The sequence below is a fragment of the Pieris napi genome, chromosome 3 (assembly GCF_905475465.1).
Source record: "Pieris napi chromosome 3, ilPieNapi1.2, whole genome shotgun sequence".
Taxonomy (NCBI): domain Eukaryota; kingdom Metazoa; phylum Arthropoda; class Insecta; order Lepidoptera; family Pieridae; genus Pieris; species Pieris napi.
This window is the reverse complement of record NC_062236.1, coordinates 5,375,423-5,401,460: the sequence shown is the minus strand read 5'-3', so window position 1 is coordinate 5,401,460 and position 26,038 is coordinate 5,375,423. Positions and strand designations below refer to the sequence as shown.

The window sequence follows — 26,038 nt, the reverse complement described above, 5'->3', positions numbered from 1 at the left end:
TAGCCTAATTATTTTCTATACATTGACATTTAAGTGACAAAAAGAGTCAAATTAAACTCAACTGAAACTTGATGTTAACATTCAGTAAATGGCTTTCAAGTGAATTCCTATTCGCATTTGTCGAATTCTTTTAAAATTAAGATATAAAACAGCAAACTATGCAGTTAAGAGGCCGAATTGAACAAAGAAAACGGATAATTAAACCCAAGCAACGTGAAAAGAGATTTTAATGAACCTCAACGTTCACCACGTAATAAGTCTTTATTATTAAAAAAAATCGTTCTATTAATTTATAATGAAGACATAAACGTTATACGAATAAAACATGATGTAAATGCGATGAGAAAATTCGATTACGAAGAATTACTGGAGAGAAAATGTCTCAGATTATTTGTTTCTTTTGATTTAAGAGTGTTAGCAAGTGACTTCTAAACTGTTGTTTTTTGTTGACCACCGATGTATCCTTTCTACTGTATACAAAGTAAGAGCAGTGTTAGCCTAATGATTAAGCCTGCGAATCTGTACACTCAGGTCGTAAGTTTGAACCCCGGTTTTGGAATTTATTTTATCCTAAATCTTATGGAAGCCGACCTAAAATCCAGAAAAGGCCGATCTATGATATTGTAGCGCTAGTGCAGATATCTAAAGGGAACCCATATAAGGTGATTTTTAATAAAAAATATCTTTGGCATATCAATCTAAAAACTGTTTTTGGGGTTATGCTAATGACAATGACAGTGACAGTAGAACAGTAAGTGTAAAATATCATCAATGCAGTATCAATACGACTGATAAGTCCATCGTCGCGTGTCATCTAATGTAATCAAACATAGATACTAATAAATATTTTTTAATTCAATTTGATCTGTGCTTTTATCGTTACAAATCTTGATACGCTCGAATGCTTTGAGAAAACTAATAGAATTTTGTGAGTACTAACATCAAAGCTATCTCAAAGGCAGCCTGTTTCGCATATAAATTGATGAATTTGCCTCCATTTACACCTTTATGTCATGCAGGAAAACCGTGCTCAACTTCGTTAGTAATTTATAATCGTTTCACTTCACACACGTGGCTGCCTCACACGGCAATATTTTGATTCGCCGGCGAGAGATACGTTTGTAACAGTTAACATTGAATAAATCATTTTGAAATGGCTTTGTGAAAGAACACTCTACTTACATTAATTAATTGGTTCACATTAAATAGTCTTTTATATGTTTCACGTACGTTAAAAGGTGACTGTTATTTTTTTATTTTTTTTTTATAGGACAATTCACACCAATTGACCTAGTCCCATGTTAAGCTGGTGAAGCTTGTGTTATGGGTACTAGGCAACGGATATACATACATATTATAGATAGTTAGACATATAAATACATATTTAAACACCCAAGACCTAAGCACAACACCAAATGCTCATCACATCGATGTTTTGTCTCAGCCGGGGATCGAACCCGGGACCCATGGATTCGCAGTCAGGGGTACTAACCACTAGACCAATAAGCCGTCTAATGATGATTATGTTATGATTTTAGATTTCCAAATTAGTGTACATAAGAAAGTAATTATAAATTAAAATTACCATCGCTGACTTATTATGTAAAATGTAAGGTTAAGTTTGAATCTTTTTCACTGATTAAATTACTTTAAAATATTCAAATTTCGAACGCCAATTAAAAAAAAATTATTACATGTACATGTTGCTAAAAATGTTAAACCTTTTTATTTTTCCGTGGAATTTCCAGCCATAAATATAGAAAAAAATAAAGGCAATAAAGGATCTTAAGAAATTGTGGCCGGTAAACGTGTTCAAGTAGCAAATCGTGCTGGTTCATAATAAGAGGGTGCCATCGGTGGTCTGTAAATTTTGTACCGTAATAATAATATTTATTCTAAACATAACGATATATGAGGCATATGAAATAGGGTAATATCGGGAGGTTTATTTTATACATTTCATAAAACCTTCAGCAAAATAAATACATACAATACTATTCAAGGCGATTTAAAATCCAACAGAGAAATATTAATAAAATTTTGTATTGGATTGATATAAAAAAATGCCTTTATTCGAGTACACTATAACTACAGTAAGTCCATGTCTTTTAAGTTTTACACTAGTACTCGACCTCTGACGGAGTGCAGGCCTCCTCCAGATTCTTCCATTTGTCCCTATTTGTTGCGACAATTTTCCAGTTTTTTCCCGCTATCCCTTTTATTTCATCTTCCCAAGTTTTTGGTGGGCTCAAATCAATAGGATTGATATATCTAATCATAAATTACATTAAAAATCTTTTTGAGAATAATTATAATCTTCCGTATTTTAACATAAACAAACGTGCAGTTCATAATAATAGTGTTCAGTGGATTAGCAGCTATAGACGAAGTTCGCGAAGAAAAACTTATAATATAGGTAACATAGGTATTTAATGAAAATGTAGATATTACAGCACTAATATCTACAACTAACAAATTATTTGATTGCATTTCAATTACAGTGTAATTAAAATGCAATTTTGAAGCGTTCTTTGAATATTTCGATTAACCGATAGAGATTTCAATTTCCCCAAGTCACGTGCCGGGATATCGGATCCCGTGGTTGGCTCAATCGGTAATGAGCGAGCGGATGGCAATTTAGCTAGATGAGCTTTTGGTTACAGCACTTTGTTTTTTACGATGTGTGATGCTAAAGAAAGGATAACATAATAAATTTGTTTTTAAATAACATAGGAAAGGAGGGGTGTTGAGTATACGTCGGTCAAAGCTGTGCTTGTGTGGTCAGACGCTGGCCATGCAACAATAGATTTATTTTTCTTTACGCAATCAACAGCATGTATAATAAAAACATAAGGCCAGTTTATTCTTCTTTGAACCAAATTTTGAGGTCTACTTATTAAAAGGATATTGATATATAAGGCTGTTGATATATAAATTGTACTTGTGCGTAGCATGGCCATAATGGCTGTTTAATTTAATAATATCATGATTTGAATTCATTAACGGATATAAATGAATTTCTATTCGTCGTCTTTTGCTGACCACGATTGAAAATAACATTGTAAATGTGAAGTAAACGGTGAAATAAATAGTTTTATTTCAATGAGTAGTAGTTTTATTCAAAAGTCATTATTAACTTATAAACTTCATAATTTCGTTACAACCGTAGCACTGCTACGACGCGGACACTTTTCTTTAGCACCATATCAGACCCGTTTTTAACTAACCTTGTTATTCTTACAACGAAATAAAAAAAAACTACTTTCCGTTAAAAGTTAATATTCTTAATTCATATATGGTTTGTATTGTGCCTCATAAATAATATATAAAATAGTCTTTGTATATTTTCGTAACTTCGTTACGTCTGAAATATATGATTAATATGTAAGACAAAAACATAGCTCAAGTTTAATTAAACAGTTTCATAATTATTATAAAATAAAGTGGCGCTGAGAGCTTCGCTATACTATGTAAGAATCCCGTTCAGGAGAAAATTAACGGTCTTATTAATTTCCCGAAAATGTGCCGTGATTAAAACTGCTTAAAGCTTCTTATTAGGGCGATTTTATTGTTTGACCCAATTATACGCCAGGGACTTGATATTAGAGCATAATAATAGATTGTTTTTGTTAAACGTAGCCTGTACTTTAAATTTACGGAACGGGTATGGAATAAACGTCGATATTATTAAAGAAAACACTTTTATTATTAAGTCTCTTTTGTTTTCAGCAATGACTCATATACTAAATAACAATTGCTTATTCAGTGTAGGTAGATAAGTGTGGTTGTACATCTAAATATTAATAAAGGACGCATTTTGTATTTGCCCTACGAATACACGGCCATATTCAATTAAAGCAGTATTGAGAAGTTAATTAAATTATTAAATATTCATAGCCATTTCAGAAAATAAAGCTATAAATTTTCCCCACTTTATACGAGAAAGCCGCCAATTCGTTAGATTATACTGATAAAGCATAGAAATGAGTGATGATTTAGGGTTAAGCCCCTTATAAGTGGCATGTCAGCGGGTTTTATCTTGTCAGCACTGACTTCTAGCTAACAGCTACATTTCAAGGCAAAGAGAATTTTAAAACCAGAACCTTTCATTATATATTGAAAATGTTACGACTATATTATTGGCTGGAGTATTAAGATAAACATGTATTGATCTTGTTTCATTAAATTATTACTTTCACACTAAGTTGATTGAGGTTGATATTTAAATAAAATGTTTAATTTAAAGACAAGTGGAAGAATAGGGGAGGGGACTTCCTTCGATGAATGTCGTGTTAAAAAAGTTATACTGCTCGAATAAATATAAATTTATTTTAATTACCCAACGAATTCTCGGCCCAATTAATGACACTTTATCAATTTCATCTCTCAATTAATTTTGTCGATTTAGATACATTCAAAGCAAGTAACAACAAACATATACGTTTATATAATTTTATGTTTCAAATGTGAAACGAAGATAAATATTTAAAATAAAATCAGATTAGCCTTTTTTTATACTTTGTCCATCAAGTACAAATTGAATACATAGCCATCGTAAAATTTATTCCATCAATATAACCTGAAGCTAAATGAAGCGAGGAATCCCAAAAAGCTCATCTCGGTAAACTGTTATCCTGCAAACTCATTATCACCCTAACCGTCCAAGAAATCTTATTAATCTTTCCTCTGGAAATTGAAAATCCCTAATAATCGAATATTATAATGTAACAACTTAATAAAATTTGGCTCAAGACTTTATTTACAAAAACAATAGTTACCATACAATATTTTCTATAATAATTTTGTGATAAATAGGTACTAAGATTATCAATTCAAATAGCTGCATAAAAATTGTTCCTAGTATTTTGCTATAATTTAAGAAAACGTTTGTAGGAAATCTCAGTCAAACTAGATAGTGTATTTGAAACGTGCTAAAACATAATTTAAGGAGCTATGATAAAACAGAATCATTAATGGTTTGAGTAATTATATTCAGGTGTTGGGACGCAGGCGACATCTCTAGCGGCATTAAACAAAGTGCTCTGCCGGGTTTTTCGCCAAATTGAATGTGAAAATATTGCCACCCCATTACGTTGTGACATTGGATACCTACTTCCTATTTTTCAGTGACCAATTTCCAAGCTTAATCGAGTTTGCAACCAACGATTGCTTTTTTGGTTTGTGAATTTGCTAACAATATTTTAAATACATTTTAAAGTACTTATTAAGAACACTTAATTTTGCTTTTAGTAATTAAATAGTTTAGAAATAAAGCCCCTGTTGATCAAAGCAATAAAACACCTGCAATTATATCAGAATCACTTTGAACAAAAGTTCCTCGGCTAATTTCAATACGGCTTTGTTATTAAAATTATTCGAGCAGCAAAGAGTTTAAAACCTCAATCTTACGCGACGTAGTTGAAAATTAAGTTCGGTACAAAATAAACAGATTCGACTCAGACTAATGTAAAAAGTTTCTAGCAATAAGGGCGTTTTGCTTACTTCTAAAACATCAACAATTCAGTTTATTTAACATTGTTTAGCCACGCGTACAGCTCTCAAGGATTCCTATTTATTTGACAAGTTGTTGGCCTATATTGGAAAACTCCTGCTAAGGTTACTAAGACACTTTTGACTTTGATTACCGATTGAGAGAATTTCGATAGACTACAGTAATCAACACAAAACAAAAGACTATCTACGGTTGTACCAGCACATCTGTATAATAAGATGAAATACGACTTCTTTTTCTTTGTAAGTATTCATTTCTTAAAATGAATATGCAAGACGGTTGCTTCATACGTATTGTCTTTTGGAATGCAGCCAACAGTTCACGGGACTGTAATATTTTTTAAATTCAATTTAGGTACAGCCACAACGCTCTATCCAACGGGCTTAATGTACACCTGGTGAACAGTTAAATGAGGAATGAGATGCAATGGAAACTGGAAGGATATTCCTTTATTACTCTCTTTGTCAAGTACGTTTCTCTCAGTTATTAACGAAACTATTTGTTGCATTCACAATATGTGTGACGTTATAATTCGTATTCAACTACGATCATACTTATTTACAATTGATGAGAAGTAAGGCTTGAGGATCTTTAAATGACCCAAAAAGCTTCGTCTATACATTCTATATAGAGGTGGTATAAATTAAAAATATTATTTTTACATTAAGTGGTTATTATGCGTAAATTAAATTTGCAATATAAGGTAAGCATAATACTTTTTAATAAAATACATACATAAATAGCCTAAAGGCTATGAAGGTATGATATAATCCCTGAATAAAGCAAAGGTACGTGCCCTCATTAAAGCCTGCTCCTCGCTGCTTGAAGAATGTTTTGCGTTATGGTTTTATGAAAAGTTTTATGTTGCAATAGATCTCGCTGAGCTTTTTTTCATTGAATTTTGTCGTAATACTTTTATTTAGATTTTTATAAATTGTATTCATTAAGGGAAATTACTGAATTCATTTTCATATACTTTTATAGCGGTACTTTTATTTACTAGGCAGTCAAAAGTGTTGTAAATTTTGTTAAATAAAATTTAAACTGTGTTCCCTCTTATCTTGTTAATAATCCAATAGGTAAAGGTACGTAAGGTAAATAAAAACCTTAGAAAATTACTATCAAATGTCTACGAATAATTAAAAATCCTGTTTCAGAATACATACGAAGTCGTGGCGTCCAGTTTTTTATTCTGATAACAATAGGGCCGGAGTTTTGTGCACGTCAACCTAACAATCCCATAAGAGGTAGCTCGGGGGTCGGTTCCTCGTGAAAGCCACGTTAATTACGAGTTTTCGCAGCAAAACCACGTTGAAAAATAAAACTATCTAGAATACCGACCTCTATTACATAGTTTAATGCTGTCTAATACATCACAGGTAAGGTTGAGGGTTTTACTTCGCGCATTACAGCTCGCCCGCTGAGTGATTTCTGCAATTGAAATTAGAATTTTTCTTCCCTGTTTATTGTTTAAGAAAACCCATTCTAGTTCATGTCTGCAGCTTTAATTGCACTCGGAGCGAATGTGCCACGATTTATTACGGCGAGTTTCGAAGTAAAATTCCCGTAAAACTTTATCAATGCTCCACTCTAAAGTACAGAAGTAACTTTGGTTTTATAGTTTGTTTTCTAGTGAGATTTTTATAACGACGTTATAACTTACGACATCAGTAAAGTTGGCTTAAAAGCTAAAAACCAAATTAGATACGATTTATTACTGTCACCGTAAAATTGTAAACACCGTTAGATTGTAATCTATCTCGCGAGATTATAAACTGTCGAAAGATTGTGAACCTCAACGAACTGCTTACAATTTAACGTATTATTATTCGGTAGTTATATGAAATTGTTGGAAAGTAAAATTAATCTGTAATTGACCAAAGAAGTTTGAATGATAACTAAGTTAGTGTAGTACAATCTACCGAATAATAATACGTTAAATTGTAAGCAGTAAGCTGAGGTTCACAATCTTTCGACAGTTTATAATCTCGCGAGATAGATTACAATCTAACGGTGTTTACAATTTTACGTTAACATTACCACATTTCTAAATATTAAGCTAATTAAAGTTTTCGATATTGCAAAAGATTATTTCTGTATACCATGTTATATAAAGCTTAAAAGTTAAATTTAACTCGCCAATTTAAATTTATATCCTGCCTCAGATTGAACCGTGATTCCAAAATAAAACCACGACCCGTTTTAATTTCTAGTAAAGCTACATTAAATAAAAAGCCGTTTCAGCAATATTACATTCATGAAAAGTAAAGTTCACGGCTCAACATTTCCAGAAAATTTCATTGTCGTCGAAATCAGTCGAACGGTTTTATTGAAAGGTTTATTTTATTTCAAAAGGGTATTTTCTCCCTAACGTTCATATGCCATTTATTTTGATTTTTCTGTTTATGTTTCACTTGAACAAGCTATTCATCTAGCTTTATTAGATACACAAGGAAAATTCTACACCAAAAGACACCCCAATCGGGTCCATCAAAATAACCATCGGATATGGAACTCATAAAATTAGTTACTCAATATGTGATAAATAAGAAAGAGACTTTGAGCCGCAACTACGTAGATATGTAATACTTATTTTAATAACACGAAATTTATTAGAACAAAAATGTATTCTACAAACGAACGGCTTGTTGTTATGTTCGGCACTAATGAACCATATGAAAATTATAGCCCTTATCATGTCGTTTTACATTGTCGTATCCAAGTCGTTATCATGGGACTCATGACTTCTCCTAAGGAATAGATAGTGTTTTGTTTTATGACAAATCTTATTTGATACTGTATAGATAAAAAAACATATCACTCGTTCGTTGTATTTTTTTATAAAAAAATAAATTTTAGGTTAATTCTACAGACATTGACGCTAACGTTAGATCAGAGCCCCTTCTTCTGGAACTTCCAATAGCGAGAGCGATTCTCATCCCGTTTTTGTATACAAGTTTGATGATGTAGTTCGGTCAATATCCATAGCACTGATATTGCAACCTTGGGAACAAAAACTCGTTATTGAGATCGATATAACTATTTAAAGTGACACCATCATCTACACCTAGTCTAGTATATGGATTGTATTTGGTGTTTGCTGCTTTTTACGAACAAAAGTTGATAGTTATACACTTTGGCATACTGGTATCATAGAGTCAACACTTCTGATTTATCGACTTCAACACTATGTATATTTCAGTACAAAACATAGTGATTTTTTTACCGCAGCTGTTTAAATACAGGTAGACGGAGCACTATTTTTACATATTTTACAGCAGTGAGGTACTTAACTCGTCCACGCTTCCGTAATTTACGCTCCGGTGTACTGCGTTTATATTGCGTCATTTTAACTCAAAACTGCAACTCTTCAAAAATAAATAACGCTCATAAAAAATTATAAGGAGGTACACTTGATTTATAAAGTAAGGAACTAGTTAATGCGCTATTCATATTTTTGTCATACTCCTACGAAACCATTCAATTTATAGTTTTTACTAGTTAAACGTGACTTTCGATCCAGAGGTCACACATTCAAAATGCAACGATGAACATATTTGTCTACGTGCGCTAATAAAACTGTCTCTTATGGCGACCGAGAAAATAGTGTACACTCAAATATTTGAAGGTGAATTTTGACCACGGGACTGATACATTAGTTTTACTTATTTACTGGATGGCTTAGAATAAATCAAATTATGATTATTGTAATTACCCTAAATTTAAAGTTTTGGTATATAAACATATTTCCACCTAATAAATCAATAAAATAAATGAGTGGCGCTACAACCTTTTTAGGTCTGGGCCTCAGATTTCTGTATCTGTTTCATGATCATTTATTAATAGGTTAGCAGGTGATCAGCCTCCTGTGCCTGACGCACGCCGTCGACTTTTTGGGTCTAAGGCCGGTTTCCTCACGATGTTTTCCTTCACCGTTCGAGCGAATATTAAATACATAGAAAGAAAGTCCATTGGTACACAGCCGGGGATCGAACCTACGACCTCAAGGATGAGTGTCGCACGCTGAAGCCACTAGGCCAACACTGCTCTTCTACCTAATAAAGTTACGTTAAATTGTGAAAATATAATCCGATAATACGTTTGTATACGTGATAAACTTTATTCTCACGTCAAACGTGGTGACAAAAGGCTTAACTAGTTCGCAGTTAATACGATTTGCTTTATTAAACTTGTTTCGTATTTCGTACGCGTCATTTTCACTTACATTGCTTTTGTTAGCAAACTTTTTTAAAATTCAATTATTTTCTAGGAATTTACTTGCGAGACAAAATATAGAGTTTCAGTTGTTCTGATGGTATTTATTTTACATTACCACAATTTGCGCTCGTAAAGTTATTCTTAATATTAAGAATTTATTCAGCTAGAATTGAATTCACAATTTCAACACAAATGAGTACTCTTTACATTGCATACACAAAATTATTATTTAAAACAAACGCATCAAGTATAGATATCCTGCTTTTTTCAGAAATAAATACTTAATCATAAAAAGGAAAATATTCAATTACCTTCATTCCAGAGACAATATAAAACTTCGCTTCAATGCATTAGCATTCTCTATAAGAAACTAGTAAAACTGTTTTAAAGGTTTTTAAACGTGAAAAGATTAATTTTCCAACTATCCGTCCTATCCAATGCTAGAGGTTACACGGAAAGTTTACTTAGGACTAGCTTGGTCTGGAAATTCATCAATCCCTTGCTTCTATTATTTGTTTAGAGCCATCAAAGGTTTAAAGTTAACGGTAGTTGATAGTGATACAAAATAATTGAACATTTAATTATAATATCATCAAACGGGTTTATTTTTCAATTTTTTAGTATACTCGCAATGAATTTATCACATTATTTACATTAGATTGCGCTGTATAGTGGTTGTGGTCTGCGGGAGACCACTTCGTCGGTTAGTCTCATAGCGATTGCGATCCCAGCTTCAACGATTTTTTTATCCCACAGTGATAAGAAACTACATCAAAATTATTCGAGGTTCGGTACTAGCTGACTCAACAAGAAGTAGATTTAAAAATTGTACAGTGAAAAATTTATTACTATTGCTAAAAGACTCAATATAACTGTTAAAAGTTTTATCCTTATTTCCCGTCACTTCGAAATTAGAATATCCCTTTTTTATTCTATGTTCTGACCACACATATGTCCTGTTATAGAATTAATAAAATCAGTGGCGCTACAACCTTTTCAGGTCTGAACTTCAGATTTATGTATCTGTGTCATGATCATTTGCCAATCTAATACGCAAGCAGGCCTCCTGTGCCTGACACACGCCGTCGACTTTTTGGATCTAAAGCAAACCGGTTCCCTCACGATGTTTTCCTTCACCGTTAGAGCGAATGTTAAATGCGCACATATAAAGAAAATCCATTAGTGCACAGCCGGGGATCGAACTTACGACCTCGGGGATGAGAGTCGCAAGCTGAAGACTAGGCCAACACTGCTTATATTGTTATAGAACAGTTAACAAACCTTATAATATTTTATATACACTTTTCTTGTTTGGTTTATAAAAAAATATACTTTATATATAATTCGTAATTGTACAAGTAAATAACAACATAAATAGGCTTATTTGCGGACTTGCCGAGCAAACGCAATTTACCGAAGAAATCTCTGTCAGCCTATTGGTCTGTTTGTAAACACTTGTCAAAGAGTGGTTTACTTAGGACGGTGGATCGACAGAAAGAAGAACCACAGATTACACACCTCACTTCAAGTATCGGAATTAGAAGTTTTCTGTGAAATAAATGTTACAACCTAAAACATCGTATTACAATTTTCTACCCTATCCATACGGGATATTTATCTTATATTAGTGGTGTAGGTGATGTAATGGTAAACAAAGTAAATACTATTTTATTATAAAAATAATTAACTGACAATGATCTGGTTCAACTGTTACGGAAGAGATAATAAAACTCCATATGAATGATTGAATGAAGTTCGTACACCTAATAAGTAATCTTATGAATATACATTTTTTGATATTAATATTATAATAAATCTACTCAATCTTCCTCGGTGTTTGCTTGTCTTCCGAAATAGGCCTCCTCCAGATTTTTCCACTGTAGTCTAATAAAACTCCATAACATCAATCTGAGACTAAATAGTCATCCAAACGTTACCAAAGAGAATTTACTATTCGACTAAAAAGGAGACCTTTTGAGAGAAAGATTAGATATAGCTATTACTAACACTGGATTGCACGCTGCTCAATTAAAAAATGCCACCTCTTTACCAGTCGCCTTACTGACAGGTAACTTGACTGGTAAAGAGGTACGGATAATTATAGATACTTCTCAATAAAATAATTAATATTTATATTAAACGTTTAATTAATTGTAACTAGAATTTACTAGTAGACCCGTAACCACATTCAGACTATTTATAGAATGAATTTACAGCGGAGACTAGTAAATAAATCTCGCAATCAGTCCTAGATGCACCCAAAACATCTATTTTACTTCAGATTCCAGGTTTTGAACAGCTAAGACTTACCTATTCGTTTACGTTTTCGGGCGATTTGCCAAACTTTTGATTGTACCTAGATACCGACTAAAAGATTTTACGGTTATTTTCTGTAGTAAAACTAAGGTATTCTATTTCAATAAACTAAAATTATAAATTTTTTATATTGTGTTGTAGCGTCAATATAAGTAAGACACTATCTGTTGAGCTGATTCTGATATGTACTAATAAATGAGTAATGCATTGGCATTTTTAGGAAGGAAATTAACGAATTTTAGAATAATTGGTGGGTGCTGAGGCACTGAGGTTTTCGGATAACAGAATATTTTTATATGATATTGAAACGTATAAAATGTACCTGCTTTTATTATAAACTTGTAATCTTATCTAAACTGAGTTTTTTGTTGCAGATAATCTCATTGGCTGAGGAAAAGGTGAGAATCAATAAATATAATCATAATATAACTTAAGTAAATAACTAAATACATTTATAAACTAAATACCATCTTGGTTTATTATTGGCTAATACTAATTTAATATTTAGGATGAAACTTTACCACAAGTAAAACGAGACCCAGTTAGGTACTACATTAATTAAAACTTAAAACTGTTAGTTATCCGTTATACTAAAATAGGTGTTAGCTATTGTAAATCTAGATTAGTCCAAATGAACTTTGTGTGTACTCGTTAGAAGCGAACGTAAAACATGAAGTGAGAAGTTTGCAATGGCCAAACTTAATGCACATAGCAGCACTAAACAACACTATAAGTACTTATATCTCTTGACAATGTTGACTTTAAAATGCAGACCTTATATACAGTATATCAATTTATACAAAACGCATTTTTTAGTGAAATGTTCTAATAATATGTTACAACGTTTATGGCCGCGTTTGTTTGTAATAAATTCAATAACAAACAGGTAATTAAATGATTATTTAATTACAATTATTGATAACTGAGATTCTTTATAATTTATTACAAAACAGTAATGTCATTTGGTATTTATAAAATAATTAACTAATATATTTATATTTAATTGAGGTCTTATTTGACTGTAATTACATAAGATGTATTCACAAAATATCAATGATTATTTTTCCGACCCAAATATCGGCCAATAGAATTGCACCATTCGACGTCACGTGGTACAACCTACATGGTATTATACTGAAAATTTTTTGTGAAAATTTTCTCTGGTCGTTGCTTCAAGAAAAGTATTAAGTAGTTGTTTTATTCATTATGAAATTCTTATTTGTTAACTGTACATTTCGTCTCATGGTGCAATTCTATTGGCCGACATTTGGGTCGGAAAAATAATCCCCCGAATACCACTCGAGCTTCAAAATTATCGGGTATTTCCCGATAGGTTCGTTGCAAACAATTAATATAGTTGTCATGACGACGACAGTATTACATATGAAAATTTAATATTGTTAAATTATTTCTATCAAAATATACCTACAGGTCCCAGGAGAATCCTGTAAATTTCTCGAGAGAATGTTTGAAACTAAAGACAATGTTAATACCTAATGATAAGCTTTGCAAGTTTGTAAGCTTAATGCTTCCTGTTTGTACGTTGAGGACATTAATACCTTGATTATAAATCTCTCATGTATTCTTTGAAGTAATTATACAATAATTTCACTAGTATTGTTAATTTCGCGCGGGGTTTACTATATATATCAACGATGGGGTGTAGTAAATAAAAATATCAATATCCCGAAGCTTCTACGTGACAAAAAACAATGTATTATCCGTTACCGTATATCCCATTGTATGATTAGGTACATAAACTCAATTAAAACAAGTCGATGGGGGAACATTTTTACAATTTCGTCTACGTTTGAATGGATTAATTTTTTGCTTGCGTGAATAACATCGAAATTAAAATTTCCATGCAATCCAAACAACCGCACATCTGGTGTAATTGGCGTAAAAATAACGATGTAACGGATATTCATAGGAGATTAATTTATATTTTTCCCGAATATTTAGCAGATTTTAAAACAAAATCAATTGAACATTTATGAAACATTTTGTTATAACGATGTATATTATTAATTAAGTTAAATAGGTAACCATCCTTTTTTATATAAAGCAATCTATAAGACGACCTTTGATTATTTTCACTAATCTAACTTAGTTCTCTTTTTATAAAAATATTTCTTACTTTTTGTAAATATTTGTACGCATTTAGTTAGAAGCCACAGTCATGGATAGAATCCAATAAAATCTTAATGTAAAACTAGTACGAAGATAATGCTTCCGTAGCAAATACATAGTACGGCTTATCCATATTCAAGCCTGAATTGAAGGTGAGTGCTGTGTTGAGTTAAAATTGGATGACGTCAGCCACTCACGATGCATAAAGATTATGTATCAATATAAAATAAGTTTTATATTTGTTGAGTTCGAAGAATTATTATTTTTGTTTTAAATATCGCTTACCGGGGAGCGCCGTTAAGTATATTTCATAAAATAACGCTACTTTATTTTAGAGATTTATGTCATAAAGTAAATTAATGTTAAGCGACAAGTTTGTTAAGCTCGCTTTTAGATTTCAACCACAGACAAATATCACGGAAATTACGAGCTTTTTGTGATTTTACCTTTTGATAAAGATGATTAACCCTCGGAAATCTTGCCGGAAGTTATTCCGAACTTTCGACGCTTCTTTGTGTCTATGAGGCTTTATTGAAACTTGCTTTTGGTAAAATAAGTTATTTATTTTGATGGAATGATCGCAACACGAAAAAAATAACTCTTAGTGAAGTTAGGAACACGTTTTGTTTATTCCTAACATCAAAAACTTAATTAGCTGGATATTGTTTAACGGTTGTTGTGATGTTTAATTAAATTTAAAAATCTCGTATATCCTTTAAAATACTGCTATTATTTAATTAATTTTTTAATGAGGGCTTTGAATTTATTTAGTGATAATTCTCTAATTTCGCTTGGGAGTTTGTTGTAAAAACGAATACAATTTCCATATAAGGATTGGTTTATCTTTTGGAGCCTGGTTGGTCGTACACTCAAATTAGTTCTATTTCGCGTATCAAAATACCTATGGTTTAAAAATCCTAAATTTTAACACATCTCTCAATTTGATTGAATATTCTCATTCAGAAGTCGGCAGTGGAGGGTGAATTTAAAAAAGAATAGTTAAAATTTTATACACGCTCGTCATTGTGCGGTACAGCTTAAGCAAGATTTCCCTAGACTCCAAGATTTATAATCTACCTGGTTTCATTTACTTTTCAGTGTTTTTCATGGAACGTGCAACATTGATGCTCAGTTCTACTTTTACGCACACGGAGTTAGGGCTAATGCGTCACTTATGGCTATTAGAAAATAAAAAATTGGTAGATTACATTTTAATATGGCTCTTCCTCTATATAAAAACAACCAGTGAAAAGGTGGGAGCTTGTAGTTTATTGTTTATCAGAATGCCAAATCATAAAATGACTGCTTCACGACTGATTTGAGAGCGACCGCCGATGCGAAAACCGCTGTGTGAGTTCGTGAAGTGAGACAGAATCGCAGGGCTGTTCTCAAATCAAGCGCGATATACATTAGAATAAATCATTTAAGGATTTGAAATTATCAATACAAAATTGGTTTCGCAAAATTTGATATGGAAAATAATATTAATGTCGCATAATGGGTGTGTAAATGGAAGACAAAGAATATTTTTGTTAACCCAGAGACATTATGTTTACGGTTTTTGCCACGTTAAAATATTTATGAGGTGACCCTTATCTCGTGTATTTTTGAATCCGCTTAATGTAAGGTATTTATTGCTCTGATCCTTTAATGTAATTGAAAACAAAAGGTTTCACGCCATTAAACATTTCCAATACAACCCTTGAATAACTCAGTACATTTCGTAATAGCTGAATCACTTATGCAAAGTATCAAAATTTAATTATTCCTAGAAGTAAGTCTTATTACACTTTTAACTAAAACACTTATCTATGATGATATATAATAACACTGACTAACCTAATAACATAATGAGTGTATATACTTTATTTATAATATCAGTTAGTCTATATATATAAAAATGAAACCCGTTTTCCGTTGTCACGACATAACATGAAAACGGTTTGACCGATTTGTCTGATTTTTTTTTATAATATACCTTGAAGTACGAAGATGGTTCTTACGGAGAAAAATTAAAATAAAATTGAGTGAATCAGTCTAAAAACAACACTTTTCTATATTCCCATACAAAATATTCGTAATAATACTTAAAAGTGAATTTGAACTTTAATACCATAGCATAAAGTTCAAGTGTTAGTGGAGGGGTTCCGGGAAGGTAAATTTTTATTTTTTGACATAATGTATTTGTTGTCTTATCAATTTTCTTTTTTTATCTTACTAGCTAGACCGGTGTCCCGAATAGCAGAATAAGTATTTTAAACAAATAAAGAATCGACTGTTAGGCGGTACGATGTTCGCCAGGCCAGCTAGTGATCAATAAGTTTCATATCCCTAAAGTATTTAATCTTTAAGTCATATTTCAAATAAACGTTCTTTCGGTTCTTTGTGGGTGGCAAAAGTAAAAGTAACTAAACTTTTCCACTTAGAAAAATAGAAGGAAATTATGAGAAACATATAAACTTATATATAATTTATATAGGATATGAAGGCGGCGCGTGACACGGACTCGACCGGTCCCGGGATAATCCTATTGAAAGATTTGATTTTCCGCTAAATTAGATAAAAGTAATGAACGCTTCTGAAGAATTCTATCCGTACTGATTTTATATGACACCTTAGAAGTTGTACAGTTAGAATCGATACACTTAATTTGATATTGATTCCTTGGTAAAATTTTGAAGTATTAAAAACCCGAAGAGCCTTGAAAATAAAGTATATAGAGTATTAAGTGCATTTTAACCACTAACTTTCTAAATAAGATATTTGTATAGCTCATAAATACTGATTTCAAATCCCAGCGTTACTCTTGGTTGGGACATAGTAATAATAATGCTGATCTATAGATCATACAAATATACACGATCCTATAGAATGAAAGCAGAAGAAGAAATTTAAACCCTAATATATATTTTTACACAATTACATGGCGGTAAATTTTCGTGGTAACTCATAATAACAATAGCCAATGAAACAATTAAATGTTTCTCGTTTGCAAATAAAACCTTAAAAACGGGCTAAAATACAAAGTTGTATTATTTCAGTACTGATGTTTTCAGGTCATGACAAAATATTCAGCTATTATGTTTCAATTAAAATGCTACTTCATCCATCAAATAATTACAAACTTGTATTTGCTGCTATGAGAAAAGTTTTGTATTTGAACTTTTGCAACAATTTCACTTAGCAAGCTTTGTGCTGCCCTATTCGTTGAATGTGTAATATATTTTCAATCAACTGCTTTGATTCCTGTTGAGGAAGACGTTGGCATCGATTATCATGTACCCCGAGTCCTATCTCCGAATCTATAGTGTATCAAAGTATCTCTTTATTTGTTTTATTCTATAGTTATTAATTTGTTGACGACGAAGTAATAGTCACTGATGTTATTAAGTAGCAATTATTTGTCATGTTGACGTTATTTTTAAGAGCCCACATTTCCTTTAACTAAAGTGTATGTGTATTCATTCATACATTAGATTAAAAAATATTAAGTTCGTCGTTTCAATTTAAAGATATTTAAACTTTCTTCTGGTAATAGAGTAAATTTGACGACTCATTGGTCTAGTTAGTCAGGGGTGACTGCGAATCCATGGGTCCCGGGTTCGATCCCCGGCTGAGACGAACATAGATGTGATGAGCATTTGGTGTTGTGCTTAGGTCTTGGGTGTTTAAATATGTATTCATATGTCTATCTATCTATACATGCTGACACAAAGGGTATTCGTATTCAATAACATCTTTGTCATTGTTATATTAGCGTGATAAATGTACCACCGCGGATGCTGTCTCTCATCGCAACAATATCAATACAGATAGTATCCACCCATCAGGAAGCCTATACAAATCATATAGAATGTCGTTCGTAATGTGATAGCAGTGTTGCGTTGCCTTTGTTAGGAGACTTACGGAAATGCTTGTCACTGTTGTTAGGTGTTCACACTATCGATAACCACAGAACATAGTATCTATTCTATAGATATTATGGAACTGTATCTGGACGTCTATTTTAGATATATTTTAAACTTAATATGAGACTATGTACCAGCAGCGATTCTGTACCGTAAGACGTGGGTTGGAACCTTTAGAGAACCATTAGATATTTATTAATATTCACGCTATTAATACCTGTTTATACATGACCTCAACATATTTCGTATATTACAAATATCACGAAACAGATACCATACTCACTGTACTTAATATAGATAATATGTTCGATATGATTTTTGGTGATTATATCTTACATAAATGTGAGTGATTATAGATTATATATACACAGGTAATAGTTGGACCTTAAAGACAACTGTATAGAAAGGACCAAGAGGAAGAAGGAGAAGAGGTCGCCCAAAAAAGGTGAATAGAAGAAATAGAAACGGTAGCAGGAAACGAATGGAGAAAGAGAGCCATAGACAGAGTCAGTTGGAAAAAGCTGGAGGAGGCCTAAACCCGTGAACGGGTTCCGAAGGAAGCTAGGATATAGGATAACAAGCAAAAGAAGAAAAAAATGTATAAAAAAACTTTAGAGGTGTCAAGGGACACCCGGATGGAACGAAATTCCTATCGATTAATTTATATGTTAATTTGTATCATAACAGTATGATAGATTTTCTTGACACCAATCTTACGACGAAAAAAAAAAGCCAACATCACGAGGTGTTCCCAGGCGGTCACCCATCCAAGTACTGACCTCGCCCGACGTTGCTTAACTTCGGTGATCGGACGAGAACCGGTGTATTACAATAGCAAATAGCAAAAAAGTGTCGTGACAACTTTTCGTAAGAATTTATTCCGTCTAGCCCCCTTTCACAACGCGCGATAAGGAACTTCGTCCCAAAAGTAAAATAATCTAAGCTGTGTAATATAATTTGTTATTGTCATGATTGGAAATAAAACGGGCTTTATTATTATTATTATTATTATATCTTACATCCTAACAATAAACCTTTAATCTTAAAATTTCGCTAGGCCTGCCAAAGCTCCAAAGAGACCAATATTATCCCAGTTTACAGATAATTACTGTAAGCGCCTGTAAGCGATTCGATAAATAAACATGAGCGCCAGGCAATCAAAACCAACGCTGGAGCCTTTACCGTTGTATTGTTCTCAAAACTAATTTAATCTAAAGCTGACTTCGTTTAAAACTTATTGTAGCACACAATTTGGCATTCTTAATAAAGTTAACGATAGGCAATAAATTTGGTGAAAATTGTTTTTACTTTAACTTCATTTGCATTTTACTAAATATGTTTTGTGATAGATACTATAAAATGTAAAAATGTGTATTTTTTTAAATATACATCGCTTTCATATATATGTAAGGAGACATTTTTCTACCCTTTGATATTAATGTACATAAATAACATGATACCTAAACAAACAGTGGTCCCAGAATTTCGTTAATAAAACAATAAGTCATGTTTTTGTCCAATATAAAAATGCTTTGAGATTTCTGCGTATCGTAAATTCCTCACGGGGAGAGCGGATATTTATTCCAGGGGCGTAGCTGACAACTCGCAATTATTGGGCAAATACTTACGAAACTGAATGGGTTTGGGCAAGAGGCTCTCCAAACGAGCGCCAAGTACGTCTTATCGAAGGCACTAGTTGATTGCGTATCTATCTAATTTATTCCATGTGGAGAGAATTAAATTTATTAAGTGATTCTTAAACCTAAGGTCGTGCTTAAAAACCCTGGCTGAACATGTTTTTTTAACAACATTCGAATGTGTTAAATATCCGCTAACCACTAAACTTGTCTTGGCTACGGCATGCACGGTTTAACAGAGCAGTATAGTACCTGGTGTGCTACGCCGTAGGTTCGTAGCAAAATAATACAATAACCAGCGCGGTGCATTCAATTGCCTGAATTATAAATGGTATCAAATATAAACGGAAATAAACGCAGGGACTAACGAAAATTCGAAATACTCGTGAGTATATAAATTGTGACATGAAAAGATAATCGGGTTGGCGGAACTGATTCGCTCACAAATTGAATAAGAGGTATGTTCCAATGAAACTCTTAGGCGAGGGTGGAGCGAGATCGAGCGCAACGCTCCGCTTAAACTTAGCTAACACTACACAGACTAAACTTTGACATTAATAATATTTAGTATTCGCTTTGACCGAATCTCTGGAGTCTAAGAGTTTATAGACTAAATTTACGGTTTTGTTCATAAATAAGCGGTTAAACTTATATCAAAAGAGAAAATTATTCGACTTTACTATATGATAATAAGGGTTTAACAGTAAAATACTAGCCACAAATACTTTGTGTCGTATTATTCCGACTTCTATAAGCCAAATAAAAACTTCAAGCGTTGCACAAATTGAAACAATTACTAAAACTAACAGAAATATTTGAAATTCAAATATTTATATTGATCTGTACGTGAAAATATTTCAAAACTGAATCAAAACATATTAAAACCAAAACGATAGCACTCCTGGAATATCGTATTCAGCAATATGTCAAAACTATTTTCATTGCAAATTGTCAGCACAAAGTTTGTTCAAAAGCACCTGTTTGCGGCCGCGTGTGTGCTATTAAAATCGCGATAGCTTGGTGATGTTGGCAGAATTCTATTAAATAACAACAAAGCGATGGGGCAATTTCAATTTCGTCGAGCGAGCGACATAATTAAGCTTCATCAACAGTTGGGCCACATATGCCATTGGCAATGGCTATCGCGAACTTACCTGCCGACTGGGCGCTGACTCAAACTACTGAAAATTAGTTTCAGAATACTGATGAAAAGTTTAATTGGATCTTCGGAGCCAATATGGCACTCCTGTTAGTTCATGTGAAAAGTCCATATGGGCGAAGTTCGGCATGAAGGAACATTCAATTTCGCGTATTTAACCGTGTCACGTCAACCAATGACGGGAGTACATTGTTCGGTTAACTTTCGTTTAACTGATTTTGATGTTTTCGTATTCAGTAGAGCGAAACTTTACCCAAATTTTCAAATTCTCAGAACCGTAAGTACATATTTTGAAAAGGCATAATGTTACGAGTTCGTCATTGAACTTTCAAAGACGCCTGTCATTTTTCCTTTAATATTGTGTAAAATGGTCGCAGTTTAATAAAACATTAATAATGGATATCGCTAGCGTGCAATAATATTTTTATTAATATTTCCGTACATTTATATTGCTAGGAATGGCTATTGGGTTACCGCGGTATCTTTGTTTGGTACGCCATTCTTCTCGGCTGGCGTCTGCTCTCTGGAATCTTATTAATAGCTGTAATATTCGAGCACGCTAGCCTGTATGAACCACAGGAATTGTTCTCCCAATGCGCTCAGCTCGGTTTCTGTTTCTACCTCGTAACTCAAGCTTGTCTTTTGTTATTCATATTTCATTGTTTTATCGAATCTTAAGACTTGGGAAAGCTGTGATGTCAAAGAAAATGTTTATTCATTGCTGTCCTATAACTGAACGTGACATATATTTTAAAAAAATATTTAGAATACAATTAATTGTATAATAAAAATCATTCAAGAAACCTTAATTAATATGAGGGCAAAGTCTAAGTTAGGATCAATAATAATTAGAGTAAAATAAACCTACTATAATAATATAGAAGTGTACAAATATTTAATTAAAGCCAATGCAGATCACGGTTATGTTAAGATTAGGTTACAGATAACAAAGTGAGGGATTTTTAAACAATAGACTAATAATAAATAATTAAATAACATACAATACCAACTACTCAGCCAACTATTTGCAATACAACTGCGTTTTAATTAAAACCTTATAAAAAATGCAACCACTTCTCTAAAACTAAGTTCGGAGGGTTTCGTCGATTCAATTGCTACTCCAAACTGAACCTTTAAGTTCACTATTGTGTAGACAAAATCTCATTTATATGTAAGTATTACAAGTTTAGATTAGAGGCTTTCAAATTCAAAAGCTATAGAAACACTTGAGCGAGGCTCTGATAGGGTATTCGTTTAGTGATCCCTCGGGACCTGCTAACGATAACTATGTATACCAATTTGCATCATTAATGCGGTTCAAGTTGATGGAACAGAGAAGAGAATATCGACACGTAAATTTATATCTTGACTATTGAGACAGTAATAAATTTAGCATGCAACTTAAAGAAAAATGTTATGTTTGATGATATTTTGGAACGGTCAATATTACGAGTAAAATAAAATTGTTAAATCATGAATATTTAAATAATAAAGATAATTGGAAAATTGAGCTGGAAAATGGTCGCAAAGTATCGGGATCCGTGGAAAATCGTTGTGGTGGAGGCGAGACTCCATTAGAGATTTGAAGCACTGAAGTAAGTATATTTAAACATTGAACGGCGATTCGAGACCATAGAATATGTGAAAAGTATGTAATTAGTAGAATCTTGATTGTGCTAGTTTTATAATCACGAGGGTTTTGTGACAGTCGTATTAAATCATTCATTCAGAGAATAATCAAGCGTTATTCGTCGTAACTAAGTTGAACCGTTTTTAACAATTATTTAACGATTGTATTGCTATTTTTAAGCCAACTAAGAACGAATTTTCAGTGAAATATCCAATAATTTCTTTTCAAATTTGTTTAAAACACCTTAATAATGTTAAGTTGCTTTCAACTAAATTCTGCCAAAACAAAGTCCCGAGATTTAAAAACTATGCATAATCCGCCTTAAACATACGCTGCACTCAACTTTAAACTAATAAAAACAGAATTTTAATATTTATAGAGAAAGTATCAATAAAATATAAAAGTAAGCTTAGCGCTACGTCGCATCGGTTTGCATTCACTAAGTGAATTTATACGTTATTCAAAACTTTATATTGGTTTTGAAATACTCATATTTTTTCTTCGTTAAATATTATGATAACTTTTATTGACTGCATTTTAGATTCTTATAAAATGACACGAATGGTATACACTATAAAATATCAAGAAAATGTAGAAAGTGATTTCTTTCTTTTCCTTTCGTTTTTAAGAAATAACATTATACCAGCCCTGCGATTCTGTAACTCACTTTTCGAACTCAGACAGCAGTTTTCGCATCGGCGGTCGCTCTCAAATCAGTCGTGAAGCGGTCATTTTATGATTTGTTATTCTGAAAAGGTGGGAGCTTGTAGTTTATTGTTTATATATATTCAAGGCAGGGCTTTGGTATAATATTCACTGGTAGCGTCATTTAAGTAGCCTTCCTCAGTAAATAGAATATGCAATTTTAAAGATAGTTTTAAATTTAACCAGAGACTACCACATTTAATCAAACAAAACCTTAAGCTTACTCTATTGCTAAAACGCTACGTCGATTTCAGTTATATTTTATATGAAGGCAATATATGAATATTCTAAGGGTTATTGGTCCGATCTCAATACACATACACCTCATTTTCCTTTTATTTAAAAGACATCTGTCTAGCTTCCGGACCCTTTTCTGACCCTCGTAGGAAGTCACAAATATTTCCTGAGCGCAATGTTTATATTTTTTTGTAGGAAAATTTACTGCTAAGTAATTATTTACTATGTAGATTTTATTACGCAAATTTTAATTGTTGTATTCTTGTAATGTTCATCGTAATAAGGTTATTCATGCTAGTTTAAATATACATTCAAAACAATGTTCGTATGATATTCTGTATAATTTTAGTTAAAGCGACCAAATCGCTAATAATCTTCCTAACAATATGTGATAATATTATATATACACTGGTCAAAGCATATGCTGATAGCTCGCAACATAAATATAAATATAACAAACTTTTCAACAACAAATAAAATTTATTCACATAGGTAATCGTATAGTTATAAAAGCTACAGCCACTAGCCGTTGGTCGCGTTGTGTTACAAAGGTAAATTGAATCTTTTATGATTGCAGCTTTCCGTAACAGTGCAAATAATGGATATACGAAAGAACTTTTGTCAAAAAAATTCAAAACACTTTCTATCACCTTTTATTCCGCACTGCAGTGTTCAGCCCTGCGATTCTGTAACTCACTTCACGAACTCACACAGCGGTTTTCGCATCGGCGGTCGCTCTCAAATCAGTCGTGAAGCAGTCATTTTATGATTTGGCATTCTGAAAAGGTGGGAGCTTGTACTTTATTGTTTATCAGAATGCCAAATCATAAAATGACTGCTTCACGACTGATTTGAGAGCGACCGCCGATGCGAAAACCGCTGTGTGAGTTCGTGAAGTGAGTTACAGAATCGCAGGGCTGTTGTGAAGATATTTGTTTTATAACGGCATTGGAAAGTTGATTTAATTGGATGGATGGACTTGTTAATAATATAATCTGTGATATTCTAAAATGTCAATTATTAACGATTTACTACTAATTCGGATTTTCTGGGTTATTTCAACGGGTAAACGAAATAAGTATGTTTCATGAAAGTCATATACGTCAGATATCGTGATAAGGATCAGTGCAAAAACAGTATTGGAGTATTTTCCTATTACGAGATACGTCTATAGTCTTTTTTATTTTTAAAAACTAGTTTGGTATACATATTATTATTAAAATTTATTATTTATCATGTAGATTTAATATTGAAGTTTTTATACTTCACACAAATATACAGTATTTACAATTTTCTTAGCCTTATGTAGTAGGGTAGGTGATAATAATAAATAAAAATTAAAACAATTTTAAAAAGTTTGGTGCCTGTGGCAGTGTTACACGGGCAGCATTTCCTCGCTGCATTACAATATTTATTCGTTGAGCGAGGAAAGCACCAGCCTTGGGGTCACCGGTACTATCTTCCAGGCGCCAACCTCACGGCCCAAGAGTCTCTACACCAAAGGGAACAGAATCGTAGTTGGAGAAAATACTTATTGAGCCGTTTATTATTTTCCGCCTGCTCTGTGGCCGCGCCAGCTTTTTTGCCTTATGAGCTTATGATTTTGGGAGTACATATGGGCACTCCTAAGCGGAGGCTGACGGGAATGCGAAATGGCAATGATTCAATGTCCAAAAGGTTGCCAGTGTTTGGCGAAGGATAAGCATTAACCCCATGACTGGCATCCCTAGCCACCAACCTTGCGCGATCTGTAATTGAAGAGGGACCTAATAACTTTTGGAATTCAGATTTACCAAGAGGATCATCCCAGCTCCTTTAAAAGTTGACCCTAGAACGCAAAATGAACTTTTTTTTATTTGGCAACACAAGTCAACAAAAGTATAGAATAAGTATTACTTTAAAATATAATATCAATCCTATTTAATGGCTTTTGGTGGCGATATAATTAAGGCGTACCTATTGCTCCGGGAAAGCTCACTTGGACTCAACCATGCCAAAAATGATAAAAGTGAGAGGCAACTTCAGTAACATTCTTCGCTATCACATTGCTCACAATATACATATATACAATATACGGTTTTATTATATAATATAAGATATTAAATCGTATTTTGAAGAATTATTTATCGGTGAAATTCTGACTAGTGAGTGGAAAAATGTGGCCGCCGTTTCCTTTAAAGCATTTTGTTTAAATTTTCTTACTATTTTCGGATAGTATAAAATAAATACATTTTCCCAATTCACTTGTAGCCATTTGTACAAGCATTGTATGAGCACAAAATATTTATTATTGTGTGAGTTGATTAAATGTACGGCAAGAAAAATATCAATCTTAAAATTATTTTGGGAGCGGGAGCTTTATGAAAAGACCTATATAGGCGGTTTAGCGAAAATATTACCTTTTTTGGCACAACAGAAATCTTCGGTTTATTTAGAAATGGTTTTAGGTATCTAGGTTTTGACAACATAAAGCTAGATTCCAATTAATTTGAGAGAAATCCGAAATACCGGATTATTTCGGATTTTGGATTAAGTAAAAAAGATCGGAATATATAATATTTTATAACATTTAACAATCCACAAGCA

General features: G+C 32.6%; 1 protein-coding gene across 8 annotated transcripts in view; it reads left to right on the top strand.

Annotated features, from left to right (window-relative positions):
* LOC125063785 (poly(rC)-binding protein 3) overlaps positions 1-26,038 on the top strand; it is a 114,920-nt gene that overhangs the window by 63,651 nt on the left and 25,231 nt on the right. For all 8 annotated transcript variants that reach the window (XM_047670422.1, XM_047670423.1, XM_047670418.1 and 5 more), the window contains one exon: positions 12,421-12,444. The gene's annotated coding sequence lies outside the window, so the exon portion shown is untranslated. The remainder of the gene's footprint in view (positions 1-12,420; positions 12,445-26,038) is intronic.